Source organism: Gadus morhua, chromosome 6 (genome assembly GCF_902167405.1).
Source record: "Gadus morhua chromosome 6, gadMor3.0, whole genome shotgun sequence".
NCBI classification, from domain to species: Eukaryota; Metazoa; Chordata; class Actinopteri; order Gadiformes; family Gadidae; genus Gadus; species Gadus morhua.
The window spans coordinates 23,196,009-23,220,565 of record NC_044053.1 but is presented as its reverse complement, the minus strand read 5'-3'; positions in this window follow the sequence as shown (position 1 = coordinate 23,220,565).

Genomic DNA, 24,557 nt, shown 5'->3' with positions numbered 1-24,557 from the left:
TAGACAAATATGTAAACCAAAACAAAAACAAAATTTTTGCTTGTTTCATTGATTTCAAAAAAGGATTCGACTCAATTTGGCACATTGGATAACTTTACAAACTTATTCAAAGCGGTGTAGGAGGTAAAGCATCCGACATAATAAAATCAATGTACACAAACAACATGTGCGGCATCAAGATTGGACACAAGTGAACAGATTTTATTTCTCAGTAGCGGGGAGTGAAACAAGGCTGCTTTCTATCACCTGCAATGTTCAACATTTACATAAATGAGCTGGCCTCCATTCTGGGACAGTCCTCAGTGCCTGGTCTCACTCTCCACGACACTGAGATCAACTTCCTGCTTTACGCAGATGATTTAATCCTGTTAAGTCCCACAAAAGAAGGACTTCAGTCCTTCTTTTTTTAGAGTCTAGACCTACTACACCGTTACTGTCAGACCTGGGCCCTGGCTGTTAACATTAAGAAAACTAAATCCAGGATATTCCAGAAAAGACCCAGATGTTTGGGAAACACTTTGCACTTCACAGAAAACTGTTTAGAATACAATTATTGAGGCCTGAAAATAAGTTCCACTGGAAGTTTAAATCCTGCAGTCAATGAACTGAGAGAGAAAGCACACAGGGCTTTTTATGCAACCAAAAGAGAAATTAACATTCAGATTCCTCTTCCTCGGGACCAGCCTGAGAACATATCAATTAGACTCAACCAAATTATAACACATCAGAAACAAACCTACCTCACCCATTGGAACACTAAAACACACACACAGAGCAAAATGCAGTGTTATCTCGCCCTAAATAGACACTGTACACTGTGAAGTGTACAGTGTAGTACACTGTGGCCCCCTACCTGACCACAGTGACTGATGTTAGACACAGAGTGATGTTAACAAAGTACAGACTGAGCGCTCACAGCCTGGCCATAGAAACAGGGCGACATAAGAAATCATGGCTGCCCAAAGAGGAGCAGCTGTGCCAGCAGTGTGAAGAAGCTGCTGCAGAGACCGAGCAGCACTTCCTCCGCCACTGCCCCAAATTCAAAAATGTCCGCAAAGTATATTTTAGCAAATTTGGCCAAAAACACCCACATTTTATATACTCCCATTTAGACCAACTAAAAATATTAATGGGAGAGAGAAAAGAGAGCGCCGTCCTCGCAGGACAGTTTATTTCAGCTTCCCACTACATGAGACGATGACTTTCTACACCAGGCCTCCCTGTTTTATTTTGTTTTATTTAAATGATTATTCGTAACCTATACTGTGTTTTATGTAGCTTCCCTTTACATTCATTTAATTTTACTAAAAAAGTACTATTATTTCTATATTTACATATGTACATCTGTATGTTATGGTATATTGTTTAAGTAGTTATATGTACATATTGTTCTTTCGTTCTCTTTTGTTATTATACATAATATTTGTAACAGTGTAGTGCTTTGGCAACAATGTTTGGTTTACCTCAATAGTCATGCCAATAAAGCTTTTTGAATTTGAATTTGAGAGAGAAAGACTCAGAGAGAGAGAGAGAGAGAGAGAGAGAGAGAGAGAGAGAGAGAGAGAGAGAGAGAGAGAGAGAGAGAGAGAAGAGAGAGAGAGAGAGAGAGAGAGAGAGAGAGAGAGAGAGAGAGAGAGAGAGAGAGAGAGAGAGAGAGAGAGAGAAGAGAGAGAGAGAGAGAGAGAGAAAGAGAGAGAGAGAGAGAGAGAGGCTCAGAGAGACAAGTAGAGAGAGACAGAGAGAGAGAGAGAGAGAGAGAGAGAGAGAGAGAGAGAGAGAGAGAGAGAGAGAGAGAGAGAGAGAGAGAGACTCTGAGAGAGAAACTCAGAGAGAGAGAGTGAGAGAGATAGACAGAGGAGAGAGAGAGTACAGCTCAGCTGCATTACATCTTAACAAAGGGAAGTGGGGCAGTTAACCAGCGCTCCTATGGACACCGCCGGCCGCTCGACAAACAGAGCATCAATAACCGGCAGCCTTTCTGCACCAACACGTAGCACCAGGCTACAGCTGCTGTCGGCTCAGGGCACGCTAATGGAGGGAAAAAACGCGCAAAATAACCCTGGGCATGGTGTGTGTATTTGTGTGTGTGGTGTGTGTGAGGAGCTACACCTGCACCCTCTCCTAAACCCTGCTGTGTGTCACTGTTGGAGCACTTCTCAACCCACAATGCAACAGGAGGAAGGAGGAGGGAGGAGGGGGGGTGACAGGGTAGGCAAGGAGGAGGTGAAGGCAGAGGAGAGGGAAGACTCAAAGAACAGAAAGGGAAAGTGATGAGGGTGAGGCTTCAGGAGGGGCAAAGGGAGGAGGACACAGAAGAGGTCATAGGAGCACAGGAGGGGAGGAAAGAGACATAGGAAGGGAAGTGAGAGGAGAAGGAGGGCCCAGAAGAGGGAGCAGGGGAGGAGTAATGGTTGGAGTTGTAGGGTCACACAGTGGAGGAGATATGTATGGTATCAAAACATGAATGAATGAATCACTTTGGGCTGCAATAGTGTGTGTGTGTGTGTGTGTGTGTGTGTGTGTGTGTGTGTGTGTGTGTGTGTGTGTGTGTGTGTGTGTGTGTCTGTGTGTGTCTGTGTGTGTGTCAGTCAGTCTATCTCTCCGCCTGTCTGTCTGTATGAGAGCAGGGGCGATAATTCACAGACATATACCTGGTTACTATTCGCCCTGTTTTATGATCTCTCCTGCAGGGAGCTCAACTTCTTTCCACAGGGAGGGCTGCTAAGCAGAGGAGCAGGGAGGTGATGAGGAGGTGATGAGGAGGTAATGAGAAGGCGCTGGAGAGAAATCATATCTCACTCACCAAAAGTGTTTATGAGGTGAAAAGAGAACACAGGAGAGAGGAGGGCTGGGAGAAAATAGATGAGGAGAAAGGAGAACAGAGGGGAAGAGAGAAGAGGAGAAGAGGAGACTGGAGAGGAGAGGAGACGTCAGGGGAGAGATGAGGAGAGGAGAGGAGACGACAGGACAGGAGAGAGAAATGGAGAGGAGTGGAGGAGAGTAGAGAGATGAGGAGAGGAGATGACAGGAGAGAGATAAGGAGAGGAAAGGACAGGAGAGAGAAAAGGAGAGCAGATGTCAAGAGAGAGATGAGGAGAGGAGACAACAGCAGAGTGATAAGGAGAGGAGACGATAGGAGAAAGGAGAGTAGAGGACAGGAAAGAGATGAGGAGAGGAGACGACAGAAGAGAGGAGAGGAAAGAGGGGGGAGGTGAGGAGAGGAGGAGACACACACAAACGTCAAGAAAACTGTTATTATGTGTACCAAAGTAGCATATTGACTGTGTGCTGTGTGAGCGCTTGTGTTGTAAGAGTGGTCGGGAGCCTTTTGGTGTCCAAACATGAGCTGTTGTGCTAGTATCCATCCACCTTTCAGGGATGCTCAAACCTGCAGTTTGTGGCCTGTTGCTGCCCTCCTTCATCCCCTGCTCCTCGGGGTTGGCCAAATTTGTCTCCCAGAAAATTTGTCAAATTTGTCTCTTCTTTCAGAAACCACTAGCTCCAGCGTCTAGACACCATCATGTGGGGATTCTTCTCTCCGCAGTATTCAATGATCCATTGTCCCCATGAACATTGATTCGATGGTGTCTAATGATCTTGCGCCCCAAGGGGCAGCTCGGCGAAAAGAGGAGGCGTGTTCTGGCACAAACGTTCCCTGGTGCTATCTTGCAGTTTCAGAAACCACTTGCGCCACAAACTAGCGACATCACCGTAGAACCGCCCACAAAGCTACTCGCGCTTGGTGCTTCTCACTTGCGTTTCAGACCGTTAACATAGTGCCCTAAGTTAAATACACAACAATAAGGGGAGGAGAAGGAGGTCTGAAGAGGAAGTGGAGAGTTGAGGTGAGACCCGTTAAGAGGAGAGTTGGGGGAGGAGGAGATATGGGGTGAGGATGGGTGAGGAGGACGGAGAGGGAGAGAGGAGGGGGAGACTGGAGCACAGCCACAACTGAATGAATTTCTCAGCTTTGTTTAAACAACTTCCTTGTTGTTGTTGGAGCTTGAACAGGCTAGCGGCTTGGATTAGTATGCAGCCGTAGAACACAGCGCTACCTTAAGGGTGTGTGTGTGTGTGTGTTTAATCCTCCCCCTTAGGTATGTTTTACCTCAGCTGTGTGCGTTGTCATGCATGGTATTTGTTTGTGTTTGTGTGTGTGTATTAGGTGTTGGTAAGTTATTACCTTTTTAAAGTCGTTGCAAGTCAGATCAGACTGTCAGAGTGCAACAAGCATGTGGATGAAGTGATGTGCAAAGGGATGTATCTGCAGACTTCTAGCTGCTGAGCCCACCACTTTAGACTCGGGGGGGGGGGGGGGGGGGAGGGTGTTGATTAAGGACAAATTTCAAGTTACATGTCATTTATGTGATTTAAAGTTAAGCATTTCCATGTGTTCACATCACCATGATGTGCCTAGTTTAGAGGCACTTACGTAATGTGTTATCACTATATTTAATTAGTAAATTAATAAAATTAGCTAATATACAAGGTTTATTACTATTTCCTCTTCAAGGTCTGGGATTGGTCCTCAGTGGTTGCTCTCAGATCGCCCGCCTAACTGACAGAACAATTGGAAGCCCCTCTTGTTAATTGGCTGTATGTGTTGTCTGCATTGGATATCAACTGTCCGAAGAAACAGTATTACATCACGTATGTCAAGGTTCTGTTTTGCGAAGACAATCGCTTTATTCTCTTTGGAAAAAGCAACATTTCAGATAGCATTAAAATGAGCTTTCAACAATAAATGGGCTTTTTCGTAATCTTCAGTCAGCCAATGTCTATGTTGATTAGTTTTTTGGTCATTGCAAAGTTTTCGTTGCCAAGGTGATTTTTATATACGCCTCTATCCATGAAACCAGGCAGCTTGCATGTTGATTGATTCAATGTTGGGTAATGTGAGTCATCTGAGCTGCTATGTTATTTTATGTAACTGATTACAATAATGATTTAGTGACCCAGGGATGCCATTTATACTTCTTCTTTGGGACGGACAAGACACCGTGTTTTTGTGGGGCACAAGAGAAGTTTATGTTTGCTCTGCTTATCCTGAAAGATCCACTCGAAACCATAATTTTATAAATACATTTTGTTTACCAGGTTAATCTTGAAAATGTAACATTTAAAATGCACATTTATCGATGTTACAACTATCTGGAAATCTCACATTTTCTAATGAGAATATAAAAAATTATATCCATTTTGTTTTGGATAGACCTTGAAATTCGTGACGCACTGCAATTTCTTCAAACAGTCAAAAGCGGGGTAAAATTTTAAGACGGGTCGTTTTGGACGACCTATAGAATACAACCTATTCTGTCGTTTAGGTCGGAGGACAGGCTGCTTGTCGGTCAAGGCTTCAAATAAATTGCTCGCAACGAAAGGCCAGTGTCTTGAGATGGGAATGAAAGACCTTGCAAGATAGATGGATAGGCTACGTGTGGATAGCATCGGTTATAAAATGTTATATTATTATATATTGTTATGAGAACATGGTAATGTTGTTACCACTTGGTTGAAGGTCTAATAGTATACCAGGCTTCTACTATCCCCACATGAAGCGGCAAACCCTTTGCTCACCCTTCTTGCTTCATCCGTTAGAGGCACAGATTGTCCGACAGACATTTCTGTGAAAGCACACACAGAGAGTGTTTAACTTGATATTACATTATTTATTAAACAATAATCTCTGGTTGACTTTTCAGGAAAACAAAACAAAATAAACTCCAAACAATGTCGCTATTTATGCGGCCAAAACAGCGATCAAATGTGGTACAAAAAGAATTAATGTGTAGAATAATGTGTAGAATAATGTGGTCAGAAATATTTTGCTCTCATGCCTACCGACATTTGTCTGTATTATATGGGGGCATCCTTTAGGCTCCGGGTAGAGTGGGACTTAGACACACCAGATTAGACCCAGGTAATCATCACCACAGTACACATCACCGCAAAATCCAGCTAGTCAATCCAGCTATAGTCTAAAAGTGGGGTTATTAGCATATAAACCTTCTCCTTATAAGACGAGAAGAAGGGAAGCTTGTGTGTGTGTGTGTGTGTGTGTGTGTGTGTGTGTGTGTGTGTGTGTGTGTGTGTGTGTGTGTGTGTGTGTGTGTGTGTGTGTGTGTGTGTGTGTGTGTGTGTGTGTGCGTGTGTGTTTATGTGTATTTTGTTTTTGCGTTTTAGTTTTTTTGTTACTTGTGTGTGTTTATTTGTGTATTTGAGTGTGTGTGTGTGTGTGTGTGTGTGTGTGTGTGTGTGTGTGTGTGTGTGTGTGTGTGTGTGTGTGTGTGTGTGTGTGTGTGTGTGTGTGTGTGTGTGTGTGTGTGTGTTAATGCGTGTTTTATTTTTGCGTATTATATATATATATTATTTAATTTGTTACTGAAGCTTGGTGTTCTAGTAAGATAACTTACTGGTGTTGTTGCTTTTCTTCACATTTAATCTATAGTATGTGCTATATGGTTTGTTTCAACACATTCTATACATTATTGAATCCAAGTATACATTTTTCTAATATATTTACTCGCAATGTGCAAATGTTTTTTGAACCCAAAAATATTGTAACATTTGAACTCCTGCCATTTTTGCTGCCAACTATTAGTAACTAACTTTCTAACTAGAGAGAAGAGAGAGGATGTTGTCTCCTCAAAAAAGCTGTGGAATGAATTTGTAATAGTTTATGCCTGGTTACAGTTTAAAGACTATTTTCTGTTCTTTCTTTTTCTTTGATCTTGTCGAAAAATTCATTGTCAGAAAAATCAAATTATTTTCTCAATTCAGTTGGGTCGTCGGGCCTAGTTGTGTCGATGGGATCCTAACTATAATCACTATTCATTTTTTAACCTTTTATAAAGGCTTATTCAAGTGTGTTGTATTGGATTCATGCAATAAAAAACCCAGTGGGGATAATTATGAGACTGTATATTAAGGGAAGCACCGTTACACTGCCCTAATACAATATGATGGAGGCTATCTAGGTAAGGTTTATTGATTGATTTGAATAAATGCCTTTTCCTTAAAGAGATGTGATATGGAGTCCCGCAGTATGTCATATGGAGTCCCATCTACTCTCTCTAGCAATACAACATTATTTTAACAAATACAATGACATTAGGATGAACTTTATTGTAATATAATTACAATAACTTTAACGTGTAATGAAGGACTACAGACGGTAGCATTAGCACCATGAGGACTTTACGGTAGCTTTAGCACCAGGAGGACTACAGACGGTAGCTTCAGCATCATGAGGACTACAGACGGTAGCACAGTGAAGGACTTTAGACTTTAGCTTTAGCACAATGAGGACTACAGGCGTTAGCTTCAGCACCATGAGGACTACAGACGGTAGCATAGTGGAGGACTTTAGACGGTAGCTTTAGCACCATGAGGACTACAGGCGGTAGCTTTAGCACCATGAGGACTACAGAGGGTAGCTTTAGCACCATGGAGGACTACAGACGGTAGCTTTAGCATCATGGAGTACTACTACGGTAGCTTTAGCACCATGGAGGACTACAGAGGCGGACTTTACCAAGTTTTATTTTAGTAGTGACAAAAAAGATGAGTACTATATTGAAGATAATTTAAGACACATTACTACTTTTCAAACAAAAAATTAAAGTATTATTGTTACTTCACTACCCCTTTTAGATACCAAATTTAGCTCCTAAGTTGATTCGGGAGCGTACCTATGTTCCCCGGGTCCTCCCCGGGTCCTATGTTCCCCGGGTCCTATGTTCCCCGCTTTGTATGTGACCGGGGAACATAGGACCCTGTGAGCAAATCTTTTTTTCGTAGGATGGTAGGGGCAAGTACTGCCTTTTCGCCTCTGATTTGCCTGTGATTGGTTAGAATGGCTCTCCTCCGATTGGTTATGGTTAGGGTTAGGTTTAGGATTAACCCTCACCCTAACCCTAACCCTAACCATAACCCTAAACCTGTGCATAACCCTTTGCACCCGGGGAACATAGGACATGGGATGACCCCGTTGATTCCTACAGCTGTGCTGCTCTAGAACTAGCTTAGTCTAGCTCACACCAGCCCTGCTCTTGGTCCTATTCATTGAGGGATTTCATTGTTTTCATTCTTACCTCTCACTTTAAACGGAAGCATCCTGAATGTTAATGCAAGGAATCTCAATATCACGCAGGATCCTTTCAAGGACGTGAATTATCTATATGTGTTAATTAGGTGTATGTGTGACGACTCTGCGCAGCCCTGTTAACAAGATGATAATTAATTGAATACGTGCCCGTGAATGAGAGCAGATGACCTAGAAGGTAGCTTGCTAGCTGTCACCCAGAGTGGGTTGCCTGTAACTCAATGAGGCCAGAGCCTCAGAAGCACTCATGTTTTGTGGTTCAAAAGAGGCGTCGATACCCTATGGTTGGCTGTTGTTGGATATCATTTGGGCAGCTCATATTGTTTGTTGTCGGTGTTGGTCGGGGAGGAGTGCAAGCTTCTATTGTATCCCGTGTGCAACCTCTAGACATAAACATATTAAAACCATGTGCATTGACTTGATAACTCTGAATCAATATCTTCCAACGTAATGGGACGTAAACAACAGCCATCTGATAGACCCTGCCTGTTTCAGGCACTCAGGACGCTGTTTGGAAGGGGAGTCAAAGGTCACCACAGTAAGACCCAAGCTGTGTTGCAAAGCCTATTGGTAGACTGCAGTCCTCGGCTGCTATGTAATCGGAGACCCTACCGATGTGAAGGCTATCACATATGGCCGTGAAATGACTCCTGCCTGTAACCCCTATGCACATGTCAGACAGAAAACATTTTGGAAAGAAAAATAGGCTTTGTATCTTTCAACTTCTGGTCCCAGGTGATCACATGAGGACTACACGTATCTACTTAAAAAAGATACGATAAACTTGTTTCAGTTGGTTGCGTTCTGTTAAACCGTCTTAAGTGTAAGTTACCTTAGAGCCTTCATTGGACCAACAAGGACACCCTCTAGACTGTGGCATAGGACCTGTGGTAAATGACCATGCATTGATGCCAAGGAATCTAAACATCCCACACAAAGATTTGTTCTCAGCGGTACAAATGAAGTGTGACTTCCCCCTTTTGATAATCCATCTGTGTAGCTGGAAGCTGCAGGCTCAGCGGAAAAGGATTTAGGGATGGATAGTCAATGTTCAGGATTCATCACAAATTATTGAATAGTGTTCTGTACTATAAAATTCCATTTGGTCTTTTATGTGTGAATTACACTCACAGGGGCACACATAGTAACCAGAATATTAGTCTGTGATGTTTGTCATGAGTGTGGCACTGTGATGGTTGATGACTTGTCCGAAAGACTATGTTATTCTATTGATGGCGCACGCACGCACACACGCACACACGCACACACACACACACACACACACACACACACACACACACACACACACACACACACACACACACACACACACACACACACACCGCAGTGAGGAGCATAATTGTCTGTGATTGCCTTTCGAAACCCGCCCACATGCTTAGTGTAGGCTCTGCTCTGATTAATCGAATGATCTCATAACTGATTACAAATTCACCATTATTATGTCATTATAACACGCTGCTTTCATTTCAGATGCTGTCTTTATTAGAATTTTTATGTTGTAAAATAATACATTTATGCATTTCATTCAAAGGTTGAATTAATGAAAGCATTACATTTCTCAATTAATTTAATTTTTATAGAATTAAATTGCCTAACTAGCCCTTGAAGGAGGATGACTTGTTGTCAAAGATGTTATATTAGCAGATTGTTTTCATGTGTTGCCATATAAACTTAAATTGAAGAAAATAAATGGTATAATATCTTTACTGATTGGCCGGTTGTTGAAGACCATGGTTCATTTTCGATATTCTCTAGGTCTAGATTTGAATCAGCCATTTTTATAACTGCAATTAGTCTGGAACCTCGCTTTCCAAAGGGCGTCACCATCGGGCAAAGACCAAAATTCCTCTGGACACAGGTGGAGCGACCCTCTACCGATAATAGCAACGAAACAGGTGAGGCAGCACTGAGCAACCACATCTTTAAGTGCAGTCTCTTTAAGTTAAAATACACCGTTCAGTTCATTTATTACTGCCTCAATGGCGTATTCAACAGACCTTTATACGTCCGCGGCAGCCATCTTTGTTGTTGTTGAAATGCCTCTATGGTGCTGCTCCTGCAACGTCATCGGATTTATCCCAACTCATTTTGGATAAACGGTTGTGATTGGTCACTCTATCTCGTACAGGACAGAAATTCTGTATGGGAGGGGAGCCAGAGCTTATCTGCAGAGCAAATTTTATATGAGCTTGCTAGATTCATCTGGTTCCCAGGCTATCTCGCTCCCAAATTGGGCAGTTGTTGATCTTTTCCCATCCATGATGTTCCAGACAAGTGTTTAGTAGATCCTGTAGTTGTGTCTTTGTTTTTAACATACTGCTCTGGCTCCGTAGCTTTCTGCAACGGAGCCTACATATGAAGTAATCCACACGTTTGGACTCTGTGTTAACATGCCACTACGTATGCTCAAGGGCTTGGAGACTGAGGTTAGAATACTGTGCAATATCAGTGGCTGCGTTATTGGTCGTGGGATGAGTCAGAATGCTGAATCAGACATTTCAACAAGCCGCGAGGGTGAGGAAATGGGGGTGATTTTCTTTTAGTGATTTCAACACAGCATAAGCATTCTGTGATGGCGTCCACTTCTGCCACCAAGCGGGGGCCAGTCTCTCATCCTACGTCATCCATTCATCTCCCGCACCATACATACCTGCCAGCAATCCTCCATCAGCACACAGTATTTCAATTTGTGTTCCGTCGCTCGCGCAAACAATCTTCTCTGTGTACAGTGCGGCTGAACCCTCGCCTGTCCGGCCACCCTCCTGTTGCCTGTACCCTGTCCTACTACCCTCCTGTTGCCTGTAGCCTGTCTGACTACCCACCTGTTGCCTGTAGCCTGTCTGACTACCCTCCTGTTGCCTGTAGCCTGTCTGACTACCCTCCTGTTGCCTATAGCCTGTCTGACTACCCTCCTGTTGCCTGTAGCCTGTCTGACTACCCTCCTGTTGCCTGTAGCCTGTCTGACTACCCTCCTGTTGCCTCTAGCCTGTCTGACTACCCTCCTGTTGCCTGTAGCCTGTCTGACTACCCTCCTGTTGCCGAACCCTCGCCTGTCCCGCCTTTACTTATTTTTTGCCCTAAATCCTTATAATTTACTCTCTGTTTCAGTATCACTCTGTGTTGAGCATTTGGGTCCACTTCTGACTGAGACCGAGAGGCGAGCAGTTAGAATTTGTGAATGTTCAATGTTCTGCTCATGAGCATGGTGTGGAATCTTTGGGCATACAGTGTATTTTTTATTGCTTCGACTAGAAAGACTGCCCAATCCTCTCTTGGCCAGCGATAAGCCATTGCTAGCCTCTCGAATGTTATGAGGTACTGCTCAATGTCGTCATCCTCTTCCAGCTTGGGAATGGCCGCTAATTGGGATGGTGTAAAATTGGACTTCCGCCACGGTAGGGGGCAGTGTGGTAATGGAAGCTCAGGATCATGGCATCAGGGAATAGCCCAGGGGGTGTTGATATAAACAGCTGTTTTGCAAATATCTAAACAAGGTGTGGGTATATATGTCTTTGGTGATTGTTTATTTAGTGTCATGTTTATTTTGTATTCACACAATGTACTTTCTGTTCAGTTATGTAGGATTGGTAGCTTTAGCTAAAGAATGTTCCCCAAACTAGTGGTCTGGCCCATACGGCCTTGAATGGTCCAATTCATTAACCTATTTAAGGGCTGCCAATTTTGGTGTTTGGGGGCTGAAGGTGGTGCTGGCTTGACGGGAGGCCAGTACGAGAGACGTATGTTTTGGTTAGGCTATGCTATGTTATGCTATCGTAGGTTATGCTTGCTGACTGATGCAGTCATTTTCTTTTCTTTTGGAACGTTGCTTTATTTTTCTGTGAATGTTTTGGAGAAAACTAAACTTCACTTTTCTTTGTCCTGAGAGAATTGCCCTAATTTTTGCCCACACTCTCAGATCTGGTTGGCCGTATCCCAGATACGTGGGGCGACCACGCCGGTCCCTCACATTTGGTGGCAGTGGTGGGATTTTTTTTTGACGCCATCTGAGAAACTGGAAAGACGAGGGGGAAGACGAGGACTCAGTGGACAGCGAGGACGAGGCCGAATCTGGCGGCGAATGGAGCAGAGGCTGTCCCGAGGGGTTCTACTGGAGATGGAGGGGGAAGACGGCCATGGTGAGGACCAGGCAACCAGCGGAGACCCGCCTGAGGGGTCTGACCCTCCCGCAGTGCGTAGACTCTTGGAGCGGGAGGCGTCCAAGCAGGAGCAGCGCTGGAGGAGTGTCCAAATGCAGCTGAACCAACTCAGGGAGGACGTCGAGGCTGACCGGAGGCCTTCACCTGCACCAGATCCAGCACCAGCTCCGGCATTGGCACATGCACCAGCACCTGCACCAGCACCTGCACCAGTAGCACCCGTGACCTGGCATAGGGCGGCCATTCCCAAGCTGGAAGAGGATGACGACATTGAGCAGTACCTCATAACATTCGAGAGGTTAGCAATGGCTTATCACTGGCCAAGAGAGGATTGGGCAGTCTTTCTAGTGCCCTACCTCACCGGCAAAGCACGCAGCGCCTATGTGGCGATGAACATGGATCATGCCACTGACTATAACCGAGTGAAGGAGGCCATCCTTCACAAGCATGCAATCAACGAGGAGGTTTACCGGAGGAGGTTCCTTGAACCGGACGTCAGACCTGGTGAGTACCCCCGAGAGCTGTACACCCGCCTCAGGGATCTCTTTGAAAAGTGGATCAGGCCGGCAGATAAATCAGTCAAAGAAGTGGCAGAAGTGCTCATCCTGGAGCAGTTTTATCCGGATCCTGGCTCTAGACATCTGAATCTGGGTGAAAGAGCACCAACCCAAGAGTGGCCAGAGTGCAGCAGAGCTGGTGGAGAACTTCATGGCGGCGCGGCGAGGCCAAAAGAGATTCCGACAGCAGTCCTACTCTATTCCAGCAGCCCAAAGTAGGTTTGGGGGTTTTGGTCATGTGAGTGGTCCAAAGATTAATGAGCCCAATAGAGTGCCTGTCCAGAAATCTTATAGGTATGCCAAGCCTAGAGTAGTACAAGAGAGAAAATAAAGCTTCACTTTTCTTGTCCTGAGACAATTGGCCTCGTTTTCGCCCACACTCTCTGAATCTGGTTGGCCGTATCCCAGATACGTGGGGAGACCACGCTGGTCCCTCACACTACCCTTGCAACTTATTGAAATGTCGCCCTGCACTCAGAATTCAGAATCATCAGACTCTGTAATATGACACAACATCATGGTGACCAACCTTTATCCACTCAGGGCCTGCTGGCCGGTCGGTAACGCAGCCACTATCCTCGCTCAGTCCATGAACATGCGCAGTGATGTGGAAACAAAGAATCTAAACTAAACGTGGAGTTGTTTGTTTGCAGGGAAGTATTGCAAATATCTGTAGTCTGTGAAGGGGATATTCTGGTAAAAGGCTGTAGTATTAATACATTAAAATAGTTTAAATGACCTGAGGCTGGCGATTAACACATAACATCCTAACACTGTTAGCCTGTAAGTCCCCCAAGTCTGTCCATCCTCCCTTGGTTTCTTTATTAGGGTCTAAATTAAGAACGCATTTGAAATCCTCACAAATATATATATATGTGTATATGTATATATATATATGGAAATTGAGAGCGAGAGAGAGGGGTTGTTGTAGCAGCTTCCCTGGCTCTCTCATTCGGAGGGTTGGTGGGAGGTTTGTGTTGGGGGGGGTGAGGTTGGGGGGGTGTAATGGAGGCTGAACATTAATGTAATAAAGTTCTAATCAGCCCCTTGGGGCGAGCGAAGGGAGGCATGTGATCAAGTCAAGAACAAGAGAGAGGGAAAGAGAGAGGACAAGTTAAAGAGGGATCTCGCCTCCATTAAGATTCAAACCTCTCGCTGCTCCCGTGGGAGTGTTTACACGTAGCGGAGCTCCACAGGGGGGAGGGAGTGGGGGAGGAGGGGAGGAATTAAGGGAGGGAGTTACTCAAATGAGAGGAGGAGGAGGACGGCAGGAGATAGCTGATCAAAGTGTGAATATTCACGGCCCGCTCCCCTCTCCAAGATGAAGCACTAATTGCTCTCAACAGCTGCCCAATGAGCTTGCTAAGACTTATTATCTCCACGTGTGTGTGTGTGTGTGTGTGTGTGTGTGTGTGTGTGTGTGTGTGTGTGTGTGTGTGTGTGTGTGTGTGTGTGTGTGTGTGTGTGTGTGTGTGCGCTTGTGTGTATGTGCATGCGTGTGTGTGCGTGTGTGTGTGTGCATGCGTGTGTGTGCATGCGTGCGTTTTCATGCGTGCGTTTGTGCATAAGTGTGTGTACGTGTTTAATTTTAGAAACATGCAGCTTGATCACAACAAGAAGAGATGGCTGCCATTTGGATATCAAGTTACACCCGGACCCACTATGAGCCAAGGGAACAGTGTTACCGTACGAGGAGTAAACATCATACGCCACATCGAGATATGACAGGACATCATGGGAACACCGGGGGTTCCCAACCTGGCTCCACCCAAGGCCTGTTGGCTGCTGGCCTGTGAGGCTGTTGCACAACACATTAAGGGTTTGAGTTGTGCAGTGTTTTTCTTCAAGTTCGAACACTGTGGGTTTTAAAAAAAAACAAGTGCTGGTGGAGTGATAATGAATATGAAGCCACACACCGAGGCGTGATAATTGTCCTAGAAGAATGACCCGCTCATACGCAGCCACTTGTATCCCCCGCTCCGCAGACAGGGCACCCCGCAACAACAACTGTCATGGGAACCCTTTCGGTGTCCGTGTCACCACAACAAGGTCTGAGCGGAGCAGTGCAACGCTCAAAATCAGACATAGACACATAGGAATCAAATACTGTGTTACAGTATTATGCTGCTTTCTTGTGTGACTGTCACCAAATAGAAAAGAGCATATATGTTTTAACATTAAAGAAAATATATTAGCATATTAAAAAAGAAAAATACTTGAGTGCTTCAAAGTGCGGAGTGCAGCCGAAACAGCAGGGGTGAGGTTTGGGTCTCAGGCAAACAGCATCCGGTTGTGAATGAATCTGCTCTGGGATTCAAAACCTCATTACTAGGGCTGTAACGATACACAAACTCACGATTCGGTTTGTATCACGATTTTTGACCCACGGTTCGATACATCCCACGATTTTTTGAAATTTAAAAAACATTTTATTTAAACAACACTTATCTACCAATTAACTTAATGTAACATTTAATAACAAATAATTTGGAACACTGAACAGATTTGAACAGAAAGAATACTATTAAAGTATAGCTAAATGAATAAAGAAATAACGTGTGGGAGGATGCTTTTTTCAACTGTTTGGTTGGTTTAGTCAAATATCCTTATTAGCACTTCTTATTAGGCTATGTAGCTTAAATAATGACATAATCAGGCCGTATAGAATGCAACATGTTTAATAGCCTAACTTTCAATAGATGGAGAAAAACCTGAATGTCATGAACGTCGCAATAACGAGGCGTTACGAGTAGCATGTGTGTGCGCCGGAATGGCAATGTGCGTATGCGTGTGTGAGTGACGTCAGCGAGTGAGTGGACGAGCGAGGAGAGCGAGCGGTAGCGCGTGTGTCTAGTGAAGAAGCGAACGAGTCCGGTAGAATAAAGTACCCATCCTGTCAATAATCGGTGGCCGCTTCATTCCGACCTATAAGCAGAAAAACTGCCAGTCAAATCACACAAAACACTAGAGACAGGATCACACAGGCCCCCTCTGGATAAATGTCGTTCATATCGCATATGAGCGCTTCGACGGCTGTGGAGAAATGCGATTCTCCGTAGCCACGGAGGATTGCAGTCCTCCGTGGCAAATTTCAATCGGACAATTTGACCGCAGAGTTAGAAAGGGCGTAACGCGCTTCTGCCTTCTCACACCGCGAGACAGGTTCGTGGCTTTGAGTATCGCGATTTTCGGTTTGATACGCGTATCGTTACAGCCCTACTCATTACCAATTGTTCATACGTGCTCTGACTCTGACACTATTCTGCCAATGTTAAAGACCCCGTAGATAAATCAATGATTTATCTCACATTTTAGGAGCCTAAACGAGTGTCATGCAATCTATATAACCCTGTCTTCTGTTCATAACAATGTGTTCTATTCCAAGAGAACGGGGCACAATATGTTCCAATTCCTAATGCATGTTTTTGTCAATAGGATGCTATTAAGAGCATTGTACACACTGTGAAAGAATAAATATTGTGAGGGCGCCCCGGTGGCTCATCGGGTTGTGCGCGGACCACTAAGGCCCCGTCCTGACCGCAGAGACCAGGGTTGGATTCCATCCCGTGGTCCTTTGCTGCATGTCTTCCCCTTTCTCTCACATATCTTTCTGTCTATCTCACTCTATCATAAAGAATGAGAAATGCTACAAAAAAACAAAACAAAAAAGAATAGATGTTGTGTTGTGTCAGAGCACAAAAGACTCGGAGGCTATGTTAATTACTAAATTGACTGGTTATCTTTGACAACCTTTGATTGAACCTGCTGTTGAATCTTTTCAGACTCCCTCCTTCTGCCGAGAGACAATCAGCGCTGTGTGTGAAACACAATAATTATACCTTTTTACGCCTTTTTTCTTTCTCCGGGACCTTTTACTGAGCGCAGTCAGTGTTGCCATCATCCATAATCATGCCAAACTCGGTTCACCCCTTGAGCATTAAGCAGATGTTTAACAACTTGCTAAATAAACAGCCTCTCAAGGGTGAAGCACTCAGCGCATTCAAACTCAAGACAGCACCCTTGAAGTGCTCCGACGCACTCGGAAATCACAGTGAGACGAGCAAAGAAAAGACCTTCCAGCAGCTACCACTGCTGCATCTTTTTTTGTCAAGGAAGTGACAATAATTAATTGTTAATGCATTATTGTTTTGAAAGATACATATTCATACATACACCGCATATAGTATACTGTACATATAGTGTTTTTTATTGAGTTACCAAGGTAAAACCAGTGGCATATTAATAACCAATAACGGAACCTTAGGGGCTGATACATTTGTCTTCTACCTCAACATTCTGTTCACCCAAGCCACATCGAGGAGGCAGGACACACTCTGAAGGCTTCTCCTACTACTGTAAAAACATGTCCGTGGGCAAACCTAACTTATATCCCCAGACAAAGTCATTGTAATATCGGTGAATGTAGTGTGTGAAAGGTCCAACGGGTAATGTGCAGCTCAGTACAAACCGGGTTTGTTGGTGTGAAGCAGAACCAACCAGAGTGTAGGAGGCTTGCTTAAGTTGGGTGATGAAGTGGAAATTATATGCATGTGTGTGTGTGTGTGTGTGTGTGTATTTGTGTGTGTGTGTGTGTGTGTGTGTGTGTGTGTGTGTGTGTGTGTGTGTGTGTGTGTGTGTACTGTAGTGCACGTTTGTGGGGGTACAGCGGCAGAAGAGGTGGAGCACAAAGTTGTGTTTGTTGTCTTTGTGACTGACATACTAGCAGCATGAGAGGTAATCAGTCCGTCACTGCTTAACAGCAAAAACAGACACAGTGTGGAGCATAATTGTCTATGATTGCATTTGGATGCTGGTCCACACTGACACTGATTAGCACCACGTTGTCCCCGGAGAGAGAATGCGGACGAGCGAGAGAGATAGTGACAGAGAGAGAACAAAGACAAAGAGAGATATAGTGACAGAGAGATAACATGGACGAGAGAGACAGAAAGAGAGAGGTTTTTACCTCATACATTTAAGCTTTTACCATACAAACACCCAAGTAGAACAAATTAAAGTTGAAAACATTCTCGAATCCGTCAAATGACTAACCACACTGAAATGTTTTTTTAAGCGCTAATTAGATTTATAATCTGACATTGACATCGCTGTCTCACAATGTTAAAGTTCTCTCTAAAAAAACTGGCTAATAATACGCATTTGTCAATACAGAATATTAAGGCTTTACAGTGTACTTGTTTGTCAGTTTCCAAAATCAGTTGTCTGTTCCTTGGTTATTAGGTGGTTGCTATAGAATCTTGAAATTGTCAGTGTTGTTTATGTAACAATTAAGACAACGCATTGAAAACGCCTGAAGTATTTTGCTTCAATAATGTGACAGATTTTCTTAGGTAGGCGGAATATGACCACTGGTGTAACGCTAGTTAATTAAAATGTAGATGAGGACAGGGTTGAGATGTGTCGGTAAGAAAGTAGGGCCTAACGACAGACTTGGAGACATAATCAAAATAAATCTATTTTCGGTATCAGCTACAGTTTATTATGTTTTTCTGCTTTTTCTGTTGCTTTTTGAAATACTGAAATAATGATTTGAGTGAGGAAAGTCTGAAATATAAAAGTTATGTTGTATTTTTAAAGCCAAACAAAATTAAGTGCTCAGCTGCAGAGTGTAGCTTGTGCCGATAGATCTGGCTTTGTGTAGCTACTTGTTTTAATAAATCAGGTAAAAAAAAAAGAATCTGCATTCATTGATTTTTTCTAAGGCTTATGATAAATATCAAAGAAATAGCTGAAAAACTAACATAAAAGATGAAGTAGTTAGTTTCTGCCAATATCAAGGCAGATTTCCACAATGATCTGGTCTCAGCAGATACCTTGACTCTGTTGCTTGTTATGTCATATTTGGAAGCTCAATCTGTAAATTTTTCCCCAAAAAATCTCACCAGAAGTAACCATTTAAATACAATGGCGCATTGCATTCACATCACAAAAAAAAGGTTATCTCATAATTACGAGATCTTATGTCATAATTACGAGAAAATATCTCGTAATTACGAGATATTTATCTTGTAATTACGACATAATGATATTATCTCCGCTAATTGTACAAATCAGCCAGTTCTGCTTCATTGCAGGCAACGGAATTGCCTATGGAAATGGATGCTTCTCACAGTATATGCTTTTATTTCCTACATGGCATGAGACACTGGGAGATATTAACATGTCTTAGGATGGATGGTATTCAAATAAGCATGTCAACGCTACAGAGGCGACTGAAGTTGTTTGGGTTGCACAGGAGGAAAGCCCAGTCTGACTTGCTGGAAATCGCACTCTTCCTGCAGGAGCAACTAAACCAATATGGCATGTTGCATGGCTACAGATTTATGCATTTGAAATGCATCCAAGCTGGCTTGGTTGTGACCCAGTCCACTGTTCGCTGTCTGCTCAAGATTCTCGATCCTCAAGGAGTGCAGCTGAGGTTAAGAAGGCATCTAAGACAACGTCTGTGCAGAAACCCAGGCCCGAAGTCATTGTGGCATGTTGACTCCTACGACAAGCTTAAACCATATGGTATATGGATTAATGCCGCAGTTAATGGATTCTCGCGTATGACTATATGGCTTCACGCTTATTCCACTAAGAACAATCCAAGGGTCATTGCTGGCTACTTCATTGATGAGGTCGCCAGCAGGGGCGGCTCTTCTTCTCGTATCCTACAGATCTGGGCACTGAGAATTGTGTATTGGGGCAAAAGCAACAGTGTCCAAGAGGTACCCGTGTCTTCCAAAAGATGCTACATTACCGGTTCAAGTAACCATGATCAAAGAATTGTACAATAGTGGGGATTTCTGAGAACACACCATGCGCAATACTGGATGAAATAATTTCAAAATCTCAAAGACCAGGACCATTTTGCAGGCTAAATTTTACACTGACTTAATCTAATACCGTCAGCTCGGGAGACTTCGGTGTATAGCAGTCATTACACGGAAACAATATTTAATCGGCCAATAGACCTATTAGGGTTGGAGACATTACTGGTTTGGGTCTGTTCGCTTTGAGCTCGCTAATCTTATGGGGGCTACAGTAGCCGCGTTTACATGGACACATCTATGCCGCATAGAAATCTATGCGGCATAGAAAATGGTCATGTATACGCCTCATTCAGAATACAATTATCTGTTCGGCATAGATTCTATGCCGAATAGAATAGGTGGTGTAGTCCGTTTTAAATCGCCATGTATACACTTATTCCGCATAGATTGGGGTTTAACTTAGTGCAGCCGCAGTAGTTCGCAATTGGTCCACTGAGCTCCGTCGGTACTTTTAAGCACACCGAACTTCACCGCTGTCAAGGAAAGTGGATTTATTGCCTGATTCACGTCTTTGTTATCACTCCGTAAAAGTAGTCCGGTAAGCGTGTCCGGTTGCTAAGCGACGGGACATGGGTGTTTATTAATGAGGTGTCCGCGCGCGTCCGAGATAACTGTAAATGAGTAGGCTACTACTAGTCTGGCTGAACGGAAGTGGACAGCGTCTATTGCTTAGCGGCCGATTTGGCCGCGACTCCTCCCCTTCCGGTTGCTGGCGTTACCGTATTGTGCTCCCCCTCAAACTCGAAAACTAGGCAGTATGTCGAGTTTTGAAGAGGACTTTGACGGCGCTGTAAAGTTGGCATGTTTGGCTCTTTCCGTGGACACATCTCTGGACAGTATAACATTGTTTTCCAAAGAGACACATGAATAGCAGTTGGTGGTAAATGGCTATAGGCCTACAGACAAGTTTTCGAAATTGTTTGTGGAACTAGACATCCAATCTTGTTTAATTTTAATATATATAATGTAATATAATGTAATTACTGATTACTGACTATCTGATTTCATTACAATGGTAGGACCACAACATAGCCTGTTTTGACATTACCTTGGAGACTCCGTCTGGCAGGATTCTCCCCGGGGACGATGCGTTTGCGGTCACGACTATCGCCGGTTGGTGTGGATTTGGCGCATCGTTTCACTCTGACAGCGGCATGAGCGTTTGACATGGATTTAACCAATGAACCGATCCGTTCCACTTCACAATAGCTCCTACGGTATTTCTTTAGTAGTGTTCTACAAGAACGACATATAAATGTTAAAACGTTGTTCGTTTTTATAGGTCCCGTGAGCTCCTCAAGGGCCAAAGTGTATGGTGGCTTGAAATCATCGTGACAAAGAATCAAACGATGTTTGTTCTTTTTATCTATAAATTTATCTCCACATAGGCGACATACATCGTTAATGGTTTTTTGTGGCGTTTGGGATTGAGCCATTTCTGACAGCCTCTGAACGTCAAGAAGTTCCGTCAAAATAATTTCCCCCCCGGCACTATTTTGCATGGACACAACTGCTGCTTCCCGGGCTTAGCCCCGCCCTAGACGATTGTGATTGGTTTAAAGAAATAAAAACAGGCCCGCCCAGTTTCCCCACTGATAGACGGCTCGAGGTAGCGTGGCTCCAGACCATTCTACTTGCTGTAGTTTGGTCTGGCTTTGCGAGACTAGGCTACTACTAGTACTTTTGCAGGCTGAACGTTAAAATACTTCTTAACTTAGAGAGATGGCAGCTGCAGTAGTGCGCAATTGGACCTTCGAGGATTCCTGGTCACTAAATTCCCGTAAGACCACTCTCTCCCACCAGTGTTGGCTGCGGACTCGCATCAAATTCCTCTTGTTTGCGGCGGAGCTTAGGGTAAATATAAAGATCGGAAGACAAGAAATAGACGTTGCTGCGCTGTCCTCCTCCTTCTTAATTGAAGGAGCAGGCAGAGAAAAGCTCTCTCCTGCTGTGCTTTCATTAAAATCAAATTTAAAATCCCCGATAGTGATAAGACATCCATTATGTCGCCGCCGGTCCAGAGACGTGTCAAGTGTGCGCGAGAGACATAACGGACACTTTTGTTACTGCCATTTATATAACGGGGGACCTAAATCCAGCGATCTGATTGGTTCCCAACTGTTGTATAATGAGCGTATACATAACTGCTATGACGCCCGATCATTTTGTGAAAGTTTGCATATCACTCAGCGCCTGGAAGTAGAAACAGTTACAAAGTAAAACATATGTCGGATGATGGAGAGCGTGTAAATGTTGTTACTCCTGGAGTGAGCAAGGCGATGGAGAGACTAACGAAAGCTTAGGCACACGGCGAGTGAACTGCTACATAGGATAAATTGCCGGCGAACCGCTCTATCGGAGCCTTCTCTCGGAGGGACGCTAAAGTGTGTTGCATAGCGACCGTCGATGCATAGCGGCAGCCAGGAGGGACTACTTTTTGGTAGTCTTTAATAAAAACGGCTATTTTGACTTTCTTGGTTTCTTTTTAAATGTAGTGTGTCTATGACTTTCGTTTCGCCATAACAGTAACCGTTGTATAAAAGCAATAGATCACTTCAGTCAGTGGCATGTGCTCATTATACCACTGTGAAGGGGGTCGCCGGCCCTCCGCTGCGCGTCGGGGCTGGACAACGCCCCTTAACAGTGGTATAATGAGCACATACCACAGCCTGGCGTGATCTACAGTACATTCGGAACACATTTTAGGAACAGATCTATGCCGCATAGAAATCTATGCGGCATAGATCTGCCATGTAAACGCGGCTAGTGATGTCGGTGGTTGGCTTGAAGTTTCGCCTATTCCTAGCAAGCTATTTTCTCCTGTGCGATCATCAGTCGAATTTCCCTTCATGTTTTCAGACAGTGGGTATCAAATAGATCGTATTAACTGGCTGGTTCTGTTTCAACAATATGGTCGCGTAGAACTAATGAGCCCATAGCCATCAGCTTGTCAGACTTTAGCCTACAGCTAATTAACATTGTACTACTGTAAGCGATTTTGTCTCACCTTGTCTTTTTGCATCCTTTCGACTCTGTCTTCGGAGACACCACATCTTTGAAGAAAATCCCAAAACTCATCATCGTCACTTTTCATATCACCCTGCAAACATTAAAGTTAACATTGTTATATGGCAGCTGTTAGGCACCATTCAGTTTACTATCAAGGAGATGTCTATTCATTCAAAACTTTGGTTTGTGTTTGAAGTTATTCAGCTTACCTGTTTCGAGCATATACTGTATCTTTCGAGTAGCCTATATTACAACCAACCGACCAACAATCAACTGAACAACATGTGGTGGAAGAATAGGCTATGGGATTCTGATGTCGTAAATACGAGATAATTATCTCATAATTACGAGATAGAAAAAGATCTCGTAATTATGAGATAATTATCTCGTAATTATGAGAAAGAAAAAGATCTCGTAATTATGAGCTAATTATCTCGTAATTATGACATAAAGATCTCGTAATTATGAGATATTTTCTCATAATTATCTTCGAGATCTTTATGTCATAATTACGAGATAACCTGATACTTTTTTTTTGTGAGTTGTTTGCAATGCGCCACCGTATTTAAAGGGTTATTTGTAAAAATCGTCAGAGGGGGCATGCCCCGGACCCCCCTAGCGTTGCTCGATTACCAACTCACAGCACCACTGCTAGAAAAAAAACTAGGCAAAACACTTTTTCACATATTTTAATTGTTTGCCCTACACTTTACAAACCACTGAAAATAGTGCTAACTGTATTCTGGTAAAAATGTGCTGTATTTATATTTTATTCTCTCTTTTCTATTTTTCTCTCTCTCTGATTCCGTCTAAAAGAAATAAACATAAATACTATACGATAAACACTCAAATACAAATGCAGTGCACATGAATATCAACACGTCCTATGTTGTTTTAAAAAAATGCGATACAAATAAACAACCCTGAGGAACGCTCACGATATGAAGCAACCCTTCATAGCGGATCACATCTATACCATTGAAGGAAACGCCAGAACAGCAGGAGGGAAGGGAAGACAGAGAATGACGATGACATGGGAGGTGGAGGGAGGAGAGGTGTGGAGGGCTGAATAAAGAAAATGAGCTGGGGGGGGGGGGGGATCTATGCAGGCAGAGTGGAAGACTGACAGACGTATGGGTCTGCATGAATAGCAACCGTGGATTCATATTTTACGTGATGCTGGAAAATTATGGCAATGATGAGGGACGTGATGGGGGGCGGATGACTTGTTAACCAGGATGGAAATACTATCATGTATAGCTGGGAGTGGTGGTAGGTTATAAGAGACGGTGCTTGCTAGGATAAATGGTAGACATGCTTGAAGGAAAACAAGACAAAAGAGGATTAAAGTGAGAGAGAGAGAGAGAGAGAGAGAGAGACAGAAAGGCAGAGAGAGAGAAACTGAGACAGGGACAAAGAGAGCGGGAGAAAGACGGAGACAGAGAGCGGGAGAGACAGAGAATCGAAAGACAGAGAATAGAGAGACAGAGAGAAAGATGGACAGAGAAAGAGAGAGAGCAGGAGGCAACGCAAACAAACAGATGGATAGTAGGGCATGTCAAACAACAAAGCAGACAAACATTAGCAGCACTATAAAAACAACCCCAAAAAGGGTTCAAATAGAACATAGTAATTACTGATAATGTGGCCTATAATTGGTGACAGAGAAAGATCCCTTGCCCAGTAGCAGCATGCCTTCTGTCCTGCTCACAGTGGTAACCCTGCTTCAAGCATATTGATGTCGACTTTACAATATTTATCCTAAACCAACATCCCGTTCGTCGAGTAAAATGTGAAAGCTATCGGTTACACATAGCATTCTGTATCAGCTTTTATCCATTTCATTTGCCACATTTCTTTTTATTTCTTTATT